Genomic DNA, 19,554 nt, shown 5'->3' on the forward strand with positions numbered 1-19,554 from the left:
TAAGTTTCCAGTCTGTCTAATCGCAATATAATATGGTGATATAATATCATTTGTACATAAAATGAACCAAACAGAATGATTTAAATTTAACTTCGCTGAAATTTTTAATTTAAAAAAATTATCTTATACTTCTCCAACCAGCTTCGAAAGAATTCAATTCGAGAATAAGAAAGTACAATCTTTCCCCTTTAACGTAACTCCTTATGCAGGTTGTTATATAATATTTTCTAGTCAGTTACTATAAAATTAATTATTTCTCATTATAAAATACTTTGTTATATACATCTCTACATTTCGCATGTTCAAATTTCCAATAAATGCGTAAAAATCCACGGTACAACAATAGCAGCGGAAAAATCAAACTGTAGTTAAAAAAGAATCTATGATAACACGATACACGATAAAAGACACTTCAAATCACTTACCTCCATAGCTTCTAATCTCCGCGAAGGCTTTAATACCGTCGAATATTAAATTATTATTAATTATTGCAATCGTTAATGAGCAATTACCGAAGATCTTTGTTTCGGTGCGCAACGGAATATCTCGGTGCAACGTTCGCGAATCGTTACGTTGGCTATTATGTAATCTCGGTGCGCTTTGGCGCCGGGTACCTCGATACTAAAAGCACACCTGTGAGTCACCGTGTGTCTCGTCGAGCGAAACAAACGGTTCGTTAGTAGTAATTACGCGACGAACCCGTTAGGTGCGCTTACGAGGGACCGTTCTTTTTTTCGCGGGACTATGTTTGCACCAAGTGGTTCCTCTGTAACGATGAGAGATTCAGGACTAACCACGCGTCCTGAACCCTTTACATTAACGTCTAACAACTCTCTTAATGAATTCTCAGCTTTTTTCCATACTCTATTAGGACCACCTTTTCCATCCAGTTCTTTCCCATGTGAATGTCGCGCCGATTTAAAAGTCTACAAGCCGAATATGAGTTGCTAGCTAACGGTTAGTTTTGACTTTTCACAATCCCTGCACAATGGGTGGTAAGAACGCCTGCTGGAGAAAGTCGTAAAGAGACTTCGGGGGGGGACGCGAAGCTTCCTTCGTCCCTTCGTGTGGAAAAATTCTCTGCAAGGGGGCTCTTTTCAAGATGCGCCTCTCCTTTCCTAGTTTTCCACGATTTTCATGGGTCACGCCGCGGGCCATTCCCTCAACGATCGAGTATTGTGTTTGGAAATAAACAGCTCCGGGTGTGACCTCGTTGCAGTTTGAACATTCTGAATGTTCAGATATTCGGTTGTAACATATTGCACTTTGGTGGGTTGTTATTAGACGCTATCGTTATGCATTCATGAGAAATTTAAATCTGTGAAACAGAATGCGCGTAATATGTAAGGATAAATAAAATTTTAAATGTTCCTGATGTTACGCAGAAATGAATATTTAGATATTTTGTGATGGTTTTACTTGCCTGTAGTATATGTAGTATAGTAGGATAATTGGTAAGAGAAATGTTTTAATATGTTCACAATCCGGGACAGAAAATACATCCAAGAAACTGATACAGGTGTTTCATCGATTAAAATGTTGCATAGATTATAACTATATTGCGGATGTTATACAAAATCAGGTTTTCGTGAATACCACTAAAGAAGCAGAGCTTAAATCGAGATTTATCTTACTCTCTCTAAATATTATAACAGTTCTTTACTTCCGTGTGTATACATTATGTGCATCTTATAAATTTTGATACATTTAAATTTCCCATAAATGAATAAACGTCTACTTGTAACATGTTGTTATATCAACTCCTTAAAATTATTTTTTCTTTCCGATAAATACTTTTGTACTTATAGAAGCATCATTGAATATCGGCTTTCAGAGCTGAGAATTTTCTCCTTCGTATAAAGTTCGGATTTTTTAACGCCTACAAATATATAAACGTATACTTCCCAAGTTACAATTCAGTAAAGTACGAATCTGTAAGAATCAAACACTTTATACGTTACAACATAACAAATATGTTAATATATTCCTCCGTGAAAGATGCATTTAAGTATTCATTATTCCCTGGTCGAATAAGCGGAAAAGGGTTCATTAATTATTTCGAGGCACGTTTCGTTTGATTCTAATCCGACATTGAGCTTTTTATACCGAAATGAAAAACTAGCGATTCGAGGATTAAAATATGCGTAGAAGGGCACGGAAGCAAAATGGCCGAGCTGTACCCTTCCTTCTGCTCATCAATCTTCGCATGGAAAACATGACGATCGTCTTCGAAGCGAATCATTTGTTATCTAGCTTTTCGTCCCCTTACCTTACACATTTAATGATATTTAATCCTTCTTTCTGTACTTCCTACCATGAGACATTTTGTATCGTCGAGATTAAGTTTGTACGTATGGAAAATGTTTTCCTGAAGATTAAATTTGACAATATCACTCATTAAACTTCGTCATGCCGTCTATTATCAACCACACTGATAACTGAAAAAGAAGAGTATTATTAAAGAAGAAGAAAACTACTAAAAAAGAAATTAGTTATAAAGGGTGTGTATTCAAAAAGATTCATAATGAAAATATTGATCATCACGGATAATTAAAACGTTCGTGTGACTTTCTTAAGAATTTAAATACGGCGAGATTAACGTAAAAATTATGGGAAATGAAAATTTAGCATTTGTGGAAGATCACACCTAGACAATTTTTTAATGTATGCATTATTTTGAAAGGATCCGTAAATGAAGAGGCTGTAACTAAGAATTTTTTAATTCTAAAAGTGACAGTTCTTTCAAATCTGAAAGAAGTTAAATAATCGCCGAGAAAGTGCATCGAATGATACGAAGATTACTTTGATCGAATATGTAATATTTTACAGAAATTACGTACGGTTGAACTTTTAGCGACAATCTACGTAAAGAGAACAACATTTCCTTTGATTTTCTCTTACTTCGCGCTTCGTTATTATTTTTTCGGTCGATCGATCGATGCAGCGTTTTCCAACCGGAAAATTATGCGATAAACAGCCGAGGATTGTCCGACGAGTGACAAAGGCTATTGTTAGCTTCGACAATGAAGAAGAGGAACAATCGAGAGTGACAATCGACAAGAAGACGTTGTAGAAGCTATCAGACTTGGTGGAGATTTAAACAAGAATTCTTCGTAGAGTTCTTGTTGTTCAAGTTTGAGAATAGAGACAGTAATTGGAATACTTGGAATCTACAGGAAGAGGACGACGCTGATATCAATTTTGCGTTTGATTATTACGGTTCATCCTGAGTTTTTTAATCTTAAAAATTCCTATCAGAAGATTCTCTAGATTCCTCTGTAGTAGTTTTATTATAAATACTATCGTTGTACGTAGCTATGAACTACCTCACGAATCAGTATTTTCCACTCCTGTCTTTTATCTATCATGTTGTCTATTTTATATTTGCCCTTGTTTGCTTTTTCTTCTTATTTCCTTTTTGTTGCTATCTTTTGCTGTTGTTGTACCACGCTTTTTGTAGCAGAGCATTTATCTCGTTCATATCGATAAATTACTATTATTGTCGTAATCTCAAATGAATTTCAAACCAGACGATAATCTTGAAGTACAATCGCCGATCAACAGAGGAAAGATTTATTGGACCCAGGAGAAGGAAAAGCCGACAGAAGAAGTTCCCAAGGAAAAGGCGACTTTCCCACGAGGCTATTCGTTTCTCGGTTCGTTTACAAGGAAATTTCGCGTTCAATTACCCAAGTTTCGCGCTGCTCGAGACGATTCGCTCTCGTGGACGATGTTCTTGCTAGGGGACTCGCGAGGAAACACGTGTCGTCGTTCCATGAATGCTTCTTCTGTCTTCGCGTATCCGTTACTCTCGCGCACACTCCCGGCCTTTCTTCCTCCTCTTCTTGATCTTCTCTTCTTCTTTTTGCGCTATCGCCCCACAACGCCCACGAATCGCGTCTCGAACAAAGTGCGCCGGGAAAAAAATGATGCGCAAGATCAAAGGACGCGAACGCAGAACAGGGAATTGGAGGATCGTGTTCCGGGAGCGTAGATAATTGCGTCGCAACGAATAAGTCTGCAGAGATCAGAAGCTGATTAAAAGGAACGCAGCGTTTGATTGGTTATATATAGTATTGTGGAGTCGCGTTTTCACGTAATTGTAAAAATAGAGTGCACGAATTTTTGTCATTATTGGATTTTTTTTATAAACCAATCGAAGTTGTGTTTTATTCGCTCTAAAAGGTATTGAGTTACCTACGCCAGAAAATTATGATTTTAAAATTGGTGTACTAGAATATACTTCAATTCAGAAAAATAGAAATAACGTTAACACGCTTTTAAAATACCCTATGTTACAAAAGCCACATACACCATACAGCGATGAACCACTTGAAACGATTTAACTTTGCGTAATGAAATTTTTATACGTTTCTCATAATTTTATTTCTTCTATAGTTTCAGAGTTATGATTTTGTAATCGATATAATGTCACGTGACTGCGCAAACAGAAGACGTTGAGATCAAGTGATCCTATAAGTCATTTGTGTATTATATATCTAACAAAATATAGATGTATTATATCTTAAGTTACGATCTTCCCAACTATGAGTTACTTAGGTTTAGCAAATTTTGTACAACGAAGATTCCTCATCTCTGGCTCATCATCTCTGGCTCTTCATCTCGACCCTTTGCAGAGTCTCATTACATACTTGGAAGTCGAACGTTTGCGCGGCGCTGACGCGGCTCGATTCGCGATTAATTGCTCTTATCTATTTATACCGCGGATTTTTATCGGTAACGAAGAAAGGAGGGCCGTGAATAGACGATGACTCACGGTAAACATTCACTTACCCTTCTGCAATGGGGAACGTGTCGGGGATTCAGAAACGTCATGGTATGTAGTTGAAGAAAATGACGTGGCGAGAAGAAAGGAACTGGCAACACGAATAACGTGTCTTCAGAGGAGGGGAAAACGGTAGAAAGAGGAGAAAGGAAATCGATTCGAATGTTCTTTTCTCCGGAACAAATTTCCATCAGGCAAAAAGGAAGGTGGTTTTGCCACCATGATCGATGAACCTCATCCCTTGATATACGCCGATGAGCAAAAGTATTGACACGGACTTCCCGTGTAAAATGTTGTCTTTTTGTTAATAAAATGTTAATAAAAAATACGATTTTTTATTTAATTTTTCGGTTCTTATTCGGTATAAGTAAGTCAGTACCTATGATTACTATCCTGTATAGCATACATCAAAATCAATGTCATTGGAGCTTATTTTCCTATATTAAATAACTATCCATTTTTGCATGATGCATAATTTTTAGGGGTTAAAGACAGTTATAATATCGATCTCGATTTTTTAAATCATTATCCACAATTTTTATTCTGAATAATAGTTATGACGAATCGGAATTTTTACTTTGATTACAATTTTTTTATCGGTTGTCGTATCGTGTCTACAATTCGTTTATACAGTTCGTTGTTATCAAGTTTCATTGTAATGTGTAGCTGCTTAACAATGATAAATTATGATATACTTAAGCTTTAGATTGAAAGAATATATCGCATAAAGAAATCTGATAAAGAATCGCGTATTATTTACACTTAAACAGGTTTCGTAGAAAAATCTGCTTTGTGACAATTATTTAACAGCGATTTAACAAATCGAGCGACGATGATTTGCTATGATACCATATTAGCAAACGTTCAGATTCAATTGGAAAATTCGTTAGAATCACACGAGCAGGGAGAAAGATACGATTGTCCCGGAATGATTTATCTTCACTACGAATAGAGAAATGATCGACGATCTTGGATGACAAAAGGATCAACCAGCATCCCCATTCATCGATGAAAGACACACTGTACAGGACAATGGTTCTGTTTACCCAAGAAATTATCAAGATCCATTTGGAAGGGTCGTGGAAGAATTGTCCTGTACGATTTTCAGCAGACACTACCATTTTGCCATTCGATCGTCATTTGGTTGCTTCATTCTTGATGATTATTTTTGTTCCCTGCCGAGAGATTTCGTGAAACGGTTGAGGACAGTGTTATTAGAATAAGAATCGTCAGACTCATGTTTTAAAAGCCGTCGACGTTCTACTGTTCGAACTTTTTGTATTTTTATTTTAACGTTTCAGTTTCTAAGCTTGAAGACCAGAATCGACTAAATTGCAAACTGTATATATGTATATACATATGTATATACGTATACTAGTTGAAAATGAGAAGCGATTCAGAGAATGATCATGGAGTTTTTACTACACTTAACGAGAAAATTAAGTGTACATGTGGTGAAATTAATTAATTAAATTCTATCAAACTATATGATACGATCTGAAATTGGTTTCTGATGCCAGTCTTGTTTCACTACAATGCTAATGAAATTTCAATATGTTTCTTAGAACGTATACAACATATACGGTAAATGTTCAAATTATGATTCGTAATGGGAATGTTTGGAGAAAATTAATGGCGGAGTTTGATTGTTTATAGGATGCGGTTTTGTTGGTACTCTGATTTCGTTGACACGATATTGGCTGAAAGCGAGCACATCTTGCGGCGAGACCACATCTGTCAAACGTTCCTACGCTTTTTCTTTCAGATTCAACTTTCCCGACTCGCACGAGTACGCGCGTATACGCGACTAGAGCACTCTCGAAGTCCTCTCTTTTGCCCCGAGAGTCAAGAGGGCTTTTCTTTTCCTCCCGATCGATCGTGTGACCGAGCCGATTCGGTCTTTTTTTTTTCTCTTCTTTTTATTTTCCCTCTCTTCCTTCCTTCCTTCCTCCGGTGCACAATTCGAGTGCATTATGCCCGGCGAAACAATGGCACAAAGGTCCTGGCGAGCTCACGCGCCGGGCAGGATCTCTCGAGGAACAGCTGGCGCGAATTTTGCCGTAATTTTTACAGTATCTGTCGTCGAAAAATCGTTAAAACGCCGGACATCTGGTGTTAAAAAGCGCGTTCCTCTTTTGTTTCACCATTTAAACTACCTAATAATTTTTATTTGCTCGTAGGAATTGCTATTCGGTGTATCTCGAAAAATATTTCAGGAAGAAATATATGGCATTCAGAAATGCCATTTTTATTCAAATAAAATTTTACAATAATTGTATGCCAAGCTAATTATCGACTGTTTTATACGTTAACAGAAAAATGTTAAATTATGTTAAATTCTATAACATAATTCTGCTCTGTATCTTTATTCTGTTATCTGAAATAATTTTTACGCTTTATGGATGCTTAAATTCAATCTCTTGAGATTTGAATTATGCAAACACAATTTCTCAATATTTTTCAATATTCGTATTATTATAACCCCGGAATTCCTGTTGGGAAACGATATTTACATCATACATATAAAATTTCATCAACACTGTAAGTCTAACAGAGAGGAGAAGATTAATAAAAGATTTTACTAGACATTTGTAATAATTTTCTTATTAAATCTTCTGAATGTATTAACTAGAAAGCGAATATACAATGCAACCAATAAGAATGAAGCAATTAGTATGAATAATACCAACAAAGAGTTAAATATGTTATTGCACCTCGCTTACGAAAAACGTGCGATAAAAAATGCATACATTAGTTATGCTATAACCAAACTGTATTCGCGCAGTCGTTAACGTGTTAATTCCATTCTTTATCTAATGTATTATTATTACTAAATCACGAATACCACAGAAAGATCGTAAATAAGAATATTAACTGTTGCCAGCCTGGCAATGATTCAAAGCTATACCTTTCCTGCCGCGCAATCATTAACGTTCTCAGACAGGGGAACAATAACCTACTACTTCCTTAATTAGAGCCGAATAACTGCGTCTTGTTGCATAATCGACACAGTGCGCGCGCGCGCTACGTTTCAACGCACAAGTTCATATTCTCACCATACTGCAAGCAGCATAAGTTACAATACGTCCAGAGCTCCATAATAGTGGAACCATGATGAAAATCTTGATCGATTTTCGAATAGAGCGATGTTTAAAGGGGCACGAGCAAAATGCCCGTTTTTCAAAAGGGAGAACTTAAAAGCATCGCTGAGAAACGTCTCGAGTTACGTACGTACCCGCATGCACCACACCCCCATACAGAAACATGGTGTCCCATGGCATGGCTATTGAACGTCTTAATAATATCGTCGAATTTATCAAAGAAAAAGTAGGTCGTCGGTCTATTCTTTCGGTCTCACTAACGGTTGACAAAAGTTTAGCAACTCTATAGTGTTGGTTGGGTGCATTGTGGTCGTGTTTTGGACCAGAATGACGAATGATTCAACGAGAGGGAATCAGACAATTAATCATGGACCAATTTTTGCGGTCCGAATGCTGAAAGGCGAATAAGAGATATTTCTAATAGAACTAGTTGGTTGGAAAAATGCGCAGTCACCTATGGTTGTCTTCAATCTACACCTTGTGGACGATATATTTGTATTGGGATAAAGTATATATGTATCAGTCTAGACCTTTTGGTTTTATATTAATATCGAACTACCGAAATGCTTCCATGAATTTATATATCACAACGAAACGTCATAAAGAATCATAAATTCCAAAGTGAATTTAAAAAATGATTTTCTTTGTATCACCACCTTTTCTGCTTTTAAATTTATGGAGTTGATTAGTATGCTTTAAGATTCCTCTTCTTTCCTAACTCCTTCACGCTCGATGTTGCGTATAAGAAGCATTATACTTTAGCACATTATTAATTAACAAAAGCTGTTTCTAATTTTGGTGCATCTTCGTCATATAAAGATTAGAAAAAGTGTGTTCCTTTTATTAATAGATGACAAAATGAGCCTCTCCACTAATTTCACTTCATTGTATATTTTTTACATCTTTAAAAAATGGAACACAAAGCCTCATTAAACTCATGCAAAAAATGAGAATTTTTCTCTTTATAATCACTTGCTAAAACAATCTCAAGCTTTACTCATTTTCAGACGTCTCCGGATGGTACACCTCTTTAATAACAAAGAAAGTTTTTTGCTCCTTCCCCATTTTTCATGCAATTCCTTGTGAAATCCAATTTAACTGGTCCAGGCTCTTACAAAGGAAACAGAAAAAGCTTCTTCTTTTCTCAAAACGTATACGTTACTGTTCATGTGATTGGACGCGATCACTGGTCCCGATAATTTGCTCGGTAAATTGCTGGGAAGAAAGCAAAACGAGAACGCGGCGAGCCAATGAAGAAGCCCCGTTCGTTCAGCCTTTCGACACGGTCATTTTCCGACCGGTAAAATTTCCATACAAACAGCGGACCGCTGCAGCTTCGCAGCAGGGTTAAAATTAACTGACTTTCACACTATGCGTCTCTCCGTCTCTTTGCATACGTATTGCTAGTTTAGAGGCTATTACTGTGATCATTAGAGCGACCGTTGGGAATAGCCTCGGTGCAGATCGAATTTCAGCTGAACTTTTCGTCATTACAATAGTATCATTGCCTAGCTGATACTTGGTATATTCAGATCCAGTCGTACATTGCTTATAATTGGTTCAAAGTCGTGAACATTGAAATTAAATGCATATTACAGCTTAACCCTCGCCCTTGTGTCAATTTGACACACTTTTCAGATAAAATACTATATTATTTCGGTCATTTATAGAACAATTTTTCTGAAACTTGTTGACTTGACGTGCGAATGAAATTCGATATGAATCCGATACGCGTAATGGTCAAAACAATTAATTCTAAATTCTATAGATTAACAGATCAATAAACGACACGGGCTTGTCGGACGATTTGGAACTTTGTTAAGACTGAAATTATCTAAAATATTCACATTTTCGAATGGTCGCTCAGTCTAATTGGTAATCGTGTTTCATTCACGTATTTTTACTTACCGATTGGCCAATACGAAATTCGACCAATAGAATAGCCATCTCTTAACAGCGTGTCATTGTAATGTAAATGAGGATCACGCGTACACGAACCACTCTGTAGCAGGCGATATTTTTGCCACTTTATTGGCGTAATTTCGTAACGGTACACCAAAAGGGTTGGCAGACTCCGTAGTTGGCCCATGTGATTGCACGAAATTCGACTCGATATACGCAGCCCTTGAACCGGCTACCCGGTGCGTCGTACATACCAACCATCACAGAAAGAGAGAGAAAGGGAAGCTTTTGATTTATGAGAGCCTGGCATCAATTGTGTGCAACTATGTGGCTACCCCTTTAACGCCGCTTTCGTCACTCCCTCCGTGCGTTCGATCGCACGATCCACCGGGGGAAAAAGGACGGAGTCGAGCGTGGAACGAGCGTGGAACGAGCGATTCTACGGGTTACTTCCGTCTCCGGTTTGCAAGTTTGTTGCAAGGGAAAGAAAGAGAGAGAGAGAGAGAGAGAAAGGAACGCGGTGCTACACGCCTCTTGGGAACGGTTTGATAGCTTACTTCGTGTGAAACAATGAAATCGAATGTTCTTTCCTTCGATGAGTATTCCAGAATTTTTTCAGATTTTTTGGAAACTTGGAATAGTAAGAAACATAGACGTGAACGTAAATGACTCAGCTGGAAAACATGCTTGCCCATGGATGGTTGATTCTCCCGTCTCTATACGAAAAAAACAAACTTTCATCCGTATGTTGTACGAGAAATCACTGAAATTCTAAAAAATGCATCGGTTTAAATGTATAAAATTCTTATGAAAAATTAGGAATTACACCAGCGACATTGCACCACCGATCAAAGATTTGGAACCGCTTTTCTAGTGTTACTTGTTTTGTTAATTCGCACTTGTTGAACGTGCATGATACGACTACCCCAATTAGGGTCATGGAAACTGTATATTCACGTTTCATATATAGCTACTATTACGATATCGCAAATAGTATGTAGAAAGTTTCTCTTATCTTTTTGGGTCATTTTATCTGCTAATTTGAATTTTTTAGCAATTTGTAACAAACCCACAAGCGTCCTAATACTTGCGAATAGATGCTTATACATATGCAAGGCAACAGTAGAACTATAATATTTTATACAATGTATGTACGTATATTTATATACATAAATGTTTAACAAACATTAAGATAGAAGTATAAATTCAACGTTAATCTACATTTTAACATGCATTATATATATTGATTCACCTCCAAAATTCACACATTCATAATAGTCATTAGTAGTTGCAGTATTAAACGATCTCTAGGTTGACCTCGACTGTTTGACAAAGTAATTCCAGTTACATGGAAAAGACGTTATCAACTGGTCGACAAGACGTTCGATCGACGAACCCTTCAGAAAGGTTCGTGGGGTGTCAACGAAGAAAGATGGATCTTCCTAGAGTGAGGTGTTGCGTGAGAAAAGGGTGTGAAATGTTGCCATGTCTACGTGACTGCACGCTATGGTTCCTCCGAGATCTTTTGTAAACGATTATGATTTTCTATCGCCTGTTCCTTCCACTAGGAAGCTGCTACCAGATATCAGCGCACGACTTGATTTTCCAACCCTTTCGCAGGTTCTCCCTCCCTCGAGTTCTAGTCGTCAAACTCATTTCACCCTTCTTTTTCTGGGTTCAGAAAGCGGTGCAACATTGCGGTACTGTGCAAACATCGACGCGAGTCCTGATGGAAATGGAATTGTTGAAGGCAAGGTCGAACGTGGAGGAACACGCGAGAGGCACCGTCGTGGAAGACCGGTTTCTTCGGTTACCCTACTTTTTTTTAGGCTACACAGAATCACTGACCAAAATATTCGTTCCTATTGACTCTTCGACGCGAGCAAAGAAACAATTTTGTGAGGGGCAAGGAGACTTTAGCAGCTCTAGGCTGTTGTTTGCTTTTTTCACCGAAAGCTAAACCGCCGCTTTGTGAGGCCAGGCTGGCTCGTACGACAAGCCAAAATGACGACTAATTTGTTATCCTGTTATTGTGCGGCCATCCCTTGAAAAAAACCCTTTTGCCTTAGATGAGAAAGTAGCACAATGTCCAACTTTTGCCTTCTCTTCTTCAGTTCAGAGGTTAGCTTTCTCCTTTGACTCTGTTCGTGTTTATATTTTTAGAACATTTTTTGGATTTACATATGTGTATTACAATTTGTCCGAAAGTATTCTATTCTAAACTAGAGGAACAGGAAAAAAGACAATGTCTCTCCAACTTTACTTTTTCAACTTACAGATTGGCTCATTTATTTGTGACTATTTCTTCAATTTATATTTTTAGAACGTTTTGGTATCATCGATAGATTAAAATTGATCTGAAATTATTGTTTTCTATTGAACAAGAAGGAAAACAAAATAAAGAAAGGAAGAAAAGAAGTCGAAAAATCGAGTTACCCGTTTATCACATAGATCTCTATGGTTCGTACAATTCACCTCGTCAGCCAACATCCCTGACGACTCAATTTCTGCGACGTGACCCTATAAAGAAAGTAAGATCGAGATAACATTGTCGTCAGATTTTTCGTGACGACCATTGTGCTGTACATCTGGTCAAAGGGTTGCACCGCCATTACGTCGATTTCATCCCTCGAGTCAGAGGACCGACCCTACTAAGAAAGTACCTACGCGACTTCCTAACTCTCTCCTTTCAAAATTAATCGTCGCTCTGGAACCAATTTTTCCTAATATATATATATCAATAGTGTATCGAAATACGTACACAATTTTAATTTTTTGAGAGAATCTTATTATCGCACAGAAATAAAAATTCTTTCTGTATTTGCTCTCTCACTATAAAATAAAATATTCAATATTTGTAACTATTCAACTATGCTTCCACTATGAGTAAGCAAGGTTTAAGCATGAAAATTTGCCATTTCGCTGGTCCTAGGAACGGAAGCAAATTCAATTATTCTCTACAGGTCACGTAGCACCTTTTCTCACCGTGAGCTTTTTACCGTAGAACGTAATACGATGCAAGGTATTATACCCCAGCTCGAGGAGGCCTAATTGACCCCGAAGGGTGCACACGTATCGCGACCGTTACACCCTGACGATGAAAAATAAGCCCCTACACAAATTGGCTGTCGATTTGAGGGAATCTTCGAACCTAACAATTGGATGACGAACCTTCAATGCGTAATCCGCTTTGCCGAAGTGTGAAAACCGGATGGCCTTTCGTCCACTCGCACTTAACCTTGTTTGAAGCACAGCTTCTTAATCTGTTTTACTTGTAAGAGAAAGAACAGTATGAATATAAGAATATGAAACAAAGAAATAGTTCGATCAATTCAGCTTCTCAGAAGCTAGAACGACCAACTCTATTTCTTGCAAATTTCAGTATGTTATAATATAATGATAGATAATTCAGAATGAACGATTTAGGAATTACTAGGTTCGTATGTACGAAATGTCGTTTATTATGGTGATAAGCAATATTTTGAGAATTGAAGAAGATGAACAAACACGCGCGTAGTTCCAAAACCAAATAGAAAGACAACTTTAGTAACGATCTGAATTGATTGAATTCCAAATTTCTCACAAACACACAAACATCCACAATCTACCCGTCGTGCGTTCCTCCATGGTATTTCCACCAATAAACATTAAAGTTTGGGTTTCAAGAGGTTCATCAGAATAATTTTCATAGTGTCTGGCCTCCATCCAGAACAAGCAAGGCACAGCTGTTGTAACAGTAGATAACCCAGATCTGTCGAATATTTTCGTCTGGACGAAAAAAAACGCTTTTCTCCGACGTATCTATGTACGGGCGTGCGTGTGTACACGGATTGATCCCCGTAATCCAAACTACACAGTGCCCCTATAATAATTGTCACGTGACGACCCGGTATGTTGCCAGCTGTTGCTTAAGTTTCGCCCTGCGAGAGAATGAGCCACGTTTTGATAATTCGACAAGGCTCTGTCAGCCCTTTCTCCATTTCTTTTTTCTTTTTATAATCCCGGATCGAATAATTGCGTGAAAGTCTGCTTATGCTTTCAGTAAAATATCCCTAAGGGTTTCAGTAGCAAATCTATGCACGCCCACGGTGACTTCCTAGTTTCTTTTTCACCTTCCTGCTCTATGCATCTCAAAATATCTCTATACAGATATCCAAAATGTGTTTTCGAAGCTTGTCATATTAGATATTCCTTTATATTAGAAAATAATAGAACTAGTAATGTCTTAAATTTTTGGTATGAATCTTTTAACCATAAGTTTCGTAAATTATAACCTAAAATTCTTCAATATAGATCTCTAAAATGTTACTTCGGTATATCTCACGGAAGATATTTTTGTCATTTTATTTTAATCCATTTTCAGATTCTCAAGTATAGAATACAATACGAAGCTCTTAACTTGAATGCTTTTGTCCAACTTGAAATATCTCCATACAAATCCCTGAATTGTTGTTTCGGGACTTTTCACGATGTCAGACATTCTTTTTATCTTACTTTAGTAAATTTTCAGATTCTTAAATCAATACAATAAGACACCCTTTGGTCCAAGACGGCTTTCTGTCTTGGCCATTTTATTTACCAGCTGTCAGTTTCTCACCTCTCGCCCGCTGTCAAAATAAGTAGTCAGCATCGGAAGTTCCATCCTGTTCGCTGTTTCTTTTCGAGAACCAGAATTACGCATAGCGCAAAACTGGTCTCCCTCTCTCTGTCTCTTGTCAAAAAATCTGCTGCACGATGCACGTGTGTGCTCGTGTCACTCGTGTTACTCTTGCAGACACTGTTTGACGTCATCACCAGGATGCCTGAGCGGATCCTGTGAGAATCGTTGACAGATCTTCTCTCCAACCCTCCTTCTATATTTTTCCTCTTTTATCTACTTCATTGAAGTTTCTTTTCCAGAGAGAATAATCTCTCTATCGAGTAAATCCACTTTGATACCTTAAATAGTCTGTACAGCAACTTGTTACATAACTAATTGTGTCACTTATCACATGAACTAATTACTAAAATTCTGCAACATAGCGAAAAGCATATTGCATCTGGTTCAAGATAGGCCATTCACACTGGACGGCTATTATTGCTTTATTCAACAATCTAAAGAAGAAGAGGTCAGTGACCCCGACTGAATAGTCACGTATTGTATGTTTTAAAAATTCATGCGGTACACTAATTGAAAATCGTGTATGTATACAGTGACGAGGAAAAGAAAGTATATAAAATAAGAGACGTAGAAAAACACTATAATTTTACAAAATGGATATTTATTTAACATAAATATAATATGTACAGCAGATGATAATATATACAGTAGATGTCTGTTACAAATATGGTGAAAAAATTGCCATTATTATAAAAATTACTAAAATTCACAACGTATCAACTCTCAACTTTCCTTTATACGCCACTGTGTGTTCGAAGTTCAACTAGTGGCTCATAAATATAAGATCGTTAGAGTTCAGTGAAGTGTGCCAGGAACTCATCTACAACTTCCAGTCACCATCATTATTGACGTAATTGTTCCCTCATCGATCGAGTCTGTATTCTTGAGTCAGCAGAAACTCCAGGAATCTAATTAAAGCTGCGTCCACTGTTGGGACGAACTGTTGCTTCTAACGATGTCGTTTAACCCTAAAGTAATTCTTCAAGGGTTCAATCGAGGAAATGCAAACCATTGCAATCATCGACTAACGTTTCTTTAAACGTGGCGTGCATTGAATAGCCTCGCCCTATGTTAAAACGGCGTACCCTAATTTCGAGAGACGTTAAAAAAAATTGAAATTCGAATCGCGATTGGAAATAGCAAGGAGCATGTAGCAAAAGACATCGCCCGCAGAGCGTTGCGACAAAACCAGGGGCGTAACGTGCAAAAGGAAAGCGGCATGCAATCGTGCAATCACGTCGATCCAACGCGTCCAAGCCGGCAATTATTCCGCCACGGCTCCCGTAAGTTCGCCCGGATCCCTTCGAGCGTGTCCATCCGACTAGAAACGCCAACTCGGCCGATCGCTGTTAACCGTCGTTCCCTTCCACGTGCATCGCTCCTTTTTCTTTTGCCTGTCTACGCGCGATTAACTGGCGATTTTCTTCTAGTTAATGAAACAAAAAAACCTACAAGATTCGCGGAAGTGAGATCCTCAACGTTGAATCTTAGGAAATATATCGAATCAGTAGGTCGCGAATATGTCGTGATTCAATGTATATAATTCAGACGAGAATGTATATAATTTCTTTAGTTCTTACTGAGAGGAGATTATAAAGTTATAAAATGGCGGTGAAAGGCACGGAGAGTAGGTAGGAAGAATTAGTGACGAAGATAATCGAGACGGAGGATTGAAGAAAATTTGAGATTGCAGAATGATGAAATCTCGTTGATGAATGCAAGAAGTATAATAGATGTGAGGCATACAATCATTCACAAAATTCGTTCATCTTATGTAAAAGGGTTATTCTCATTAAGATAAATCGTGTCCATTTGTTAGAAGCGAAGAAGATGAGTTCAGGAAAATTTGAGATTTCAAAATGATTTAAGAAATCGTTAATGAAGTAAGAAACAGATACGTGCATGCAACATGCACGAGAATTTTCGTACATTTTATAAATAGCTACTTTTAATCAAATAAATCACATTTATTTATTAACCCGTCCAAAGTTCAAATTCTTCTTAGCCTGTGAAAGAAGGTTTTGTTCCTTAATTTGTTAGCAGTAAAAATATTTCTTCTGATGGTTTTGTAAACAACTGATGACTGTAAATAACAGACTTTTGAGCTGAGAGTAGTCTTATTAAATCTTATTTTAATTTCAATAAAAATACTCTTGTCGAAGAGCGAACAAAGGCTATTGTAACTTATCGTATACAGGAAAACAAATCATAGAAAGAAGTGGAAATTACAAAATCCTAATAGAAGACACGATAAAAAATATAAAGAAAATTGGTAAAAAATCTGTAAACGAAGTAGGGAATAAAGGAGGTAGGCAACGCGGAAAAGAAGGCGCTACGCTCGTGCGCGTAACGCGCAGGAATTACAAGGCTTACTATCTTGCATGGGTTCGTATGGTTGTTCCACTTATCTTTCAACATAGCGGAATGCCTGGCTAGTTAACCCACAAAAAGTGTAGCGGTGGATTCGAAGTACGCGCAGCCTTGCTGAAATAACGAGCACGTGCACTCTCGGTGGGACGAACGAGAATCGTGAATGGAAACAGAAGAAAAAGACCATCTGAAATGGTTATACAGCTCCGCCAGCATCGGTCAGTCTATCATTAATCATAAAAATGGAATTATTAACCTCGCATTGTTGTTAGGAATCTAATTGTTCCTCGCTGTTCTTCTCTCGAGAAATTCTCTGTAACACGGTCTATCGCGCTCCCGGCAAAAATGCATTTTAAAGCAACCAATTTGCGCAGTTATTAAGGTTAAAACGTACATTCTTCATCAGTTGGATTGCCTATAACAGGGTACGATGAGGTTATTTCAGTCATGCCGAGTAATTTGCAAAATTTGGTTGAACAACTTTTGAACGATCTATATTTGAAAACAGATTATTTAACTTGTTAGCAGCGGCGTGATAAACGGTGAAATATATCGTGTACATTGACAGCTTGATGGCTGGTTTTCTAGGAGGAAATAATTTCTACTCCTCGAGAAGAAAGAAGTTTGTTCACCTAGTATTAATATTCTCAGTCGTAATTATAATTTAGTAGCGTGTGTGCATTATCGTATTTGTGGAAGTTACTTGTGTATTTTATTGGTTCTTATATAATACCACCTCGCTGATTCAAATAACACAGTGATAGAGTTATTCGCATCATTTTCTCGTTTTTGATATTGTCTCTTGCGGGATATACAGAACGCTATATTTTCTCATTCTTACATTGCGTTACAGACTAACGGTCTGTCGCGTGATATGCAAGTTTGATTATTCTATGCAAAGTTCGAGATTGAATTTTAATGTGGTGAAGCTTAGGCTTCGATTCAAATTCAAATAACTATGTATCGCGTTAAAACAATCTGTTTTACGGTCTGTGTTCCAGTTCACCTCTACAAGAGCTGACCTTGGGGCCATGCCTGAGTCGAAGAGTATCGATCAAACGAAAGAAAACGATATCACTGCGAGTTTCTATATCACGATCTGTCGCCACGGTAACCGCAAACCTATGTACTCGAATATTCCCTAATCACCTTTGTGTCGTCGTTATTACTATAAATCGGATAAATATGAGTCATAAACAGCTCATATAGCGAGAAAAACAAGCAGTATTTTGTAATCCTTGAAAGAATTATTCGTCTAACTAGTTAATTGATGTTTAACTTTAAGAAACAGAAGAATTGAAGTTTTTTATAATAATGAAAATAGAACATCGTATCATATGTAATAATGGATTGACTTACATCATTCTGATTTTCAATCTGTCATATAAATGAATCACGCGTCGACTATACTTAAAGCATTCTTTCTTCTTGTATTCCAATACGATGCTAGGAAAGACAGTAAAATAAAAGAAAATAAAATAGTGACGACAGGGAAAAATTGATCCAAAGTGGTGTTCGAAGGTTGGAGAGACAGTACCATGAGTGTCGAAAGGAATAGTGGAAGAAGCAGAGATAGGAAAACAACACGAGGCATCCATAAGCGACCACTGGGTCACAGCAATCGGTGCAACGTCCTGACTTGTCTCCGTCTTCTTTTTTTCACACTATACACACTCTTTTATCTAATATGTGTACACTTTTTTCCTCACGATCTTTGGCATCCCTTCCAATTCATCATTTCTACTCATTTCCCTCGAGGCAATCTAATTTCTCTTTCTCTTCTTGGAGTCTTTCATAGCTCTTCGTATCTTACCTCATTGCCAGTTAACCTATTGTGTACATACTCACAGGCTCAAGAAAATATTGGAACACTTGTTGATACATCTTTCATGAATGTATTATGTGTGTGATACGACACGTTTTGAAATGTCATTAACACTGTTATGAAAGGCGACTATCATTATCACACTGGTAAAGCTTGAAACAAATTTGAAGATAATAATAGAAAATTAGCACAGAAAACGCTTAAACTAAGCGTTAAGTGAATTGTCTGTTATATTGATATAACTTTGTTAACTGTATTTGCTATATTAATATAAATTTATAATATTAATAAATCGCAATATTCAGTGCAGTTATCTTTAACGCTTATTATATGCTTAAGATGGCTATTAATATAGTATACTAATGTTTTACTAAATATAAGCTTGAAATACATAAATATCTTACGATTGCTATGTATATTTCATATTAGTTTTAAATTTGACCGATATAGTCATGACAGCCGTGTCTCATTACAGTACTAATAAAATATCAAAATATTTTATACAACTCGTACGCTATGTACATAAATGTTTTCTATGGTGAAGCTTCAAATGTTTTCGTAAGCCACGATATAAGCATATTTTCGGTTCATTTTAAATCTCTCAGCAGGCACGGAAGTTCCATGCTTGTTTACTATTTACTATATACATAAAACGAATCAGTCGACGAACAGCTGACTCGTCCTCCGACTGCAAATCATTTTTCTATTGATCTTTAGCTGCCTACTGAGTTGGCACGCTTTTCGAGGTTGATTCCTTTGGAAATGGTCAACGCTAGATATGCTCAACACAACAATGTTATGTAGTATAGGTTGTGAGGGAATTGTGTCGTGTCAACGTTAGAATTTCTTCCTTTCTATCAATATTTCAAACCTTTTCTCATGCAAATACAGGTTGTAACACTCTTTTAAA

General features: G+C 37.2%; 1 protein-coding gene and 1 long non-coding RNA gene across 2 annotated transcripts in view; one reads left to right on the forward strand and one right to left on the reverse strand.

The window, feature by feature from the left end:
• The window catches only part of LOC132913274 (uncharacterized), a 343,670-nt gene extending 324,876 nt beyond the window's left edge, over positions 1 to 18,794 (forward strand). Inside the window, exon 3 of the long non-coding RNA XR_009659355.1 lies at positions 17,821 to 18,794. This is a non-coding gene — a long non-coding RNA (uncharacterized LOC132913274). The remainder of the gene's footprint in view (positions 1 to 17,820) is intronic.
• LOC132913265 (uncharacterized) overlaps positions 1 to 19,554 on the reverse strand; it is a 50,173-nt gene that overhangs the window by 15,230 nt on the left and 15,389 nt on the right. The gene's annotated exons all lie outside the window — the stretch shown is intronic.

This window comes from Bombus pascuorum, chromosome 13 (assembly GCF_905332965.1).
Source record: "Bombus pascuorum chromosome 13, iyBomPasc1.1, whole genome shotgun sequence".
NCBI classification, from domain to species: Eukaryota; Metazoa; Arthropoda; class Insecta; order Hymenoptera; family Apidae; genus Bombus; species Bombus pascuorum.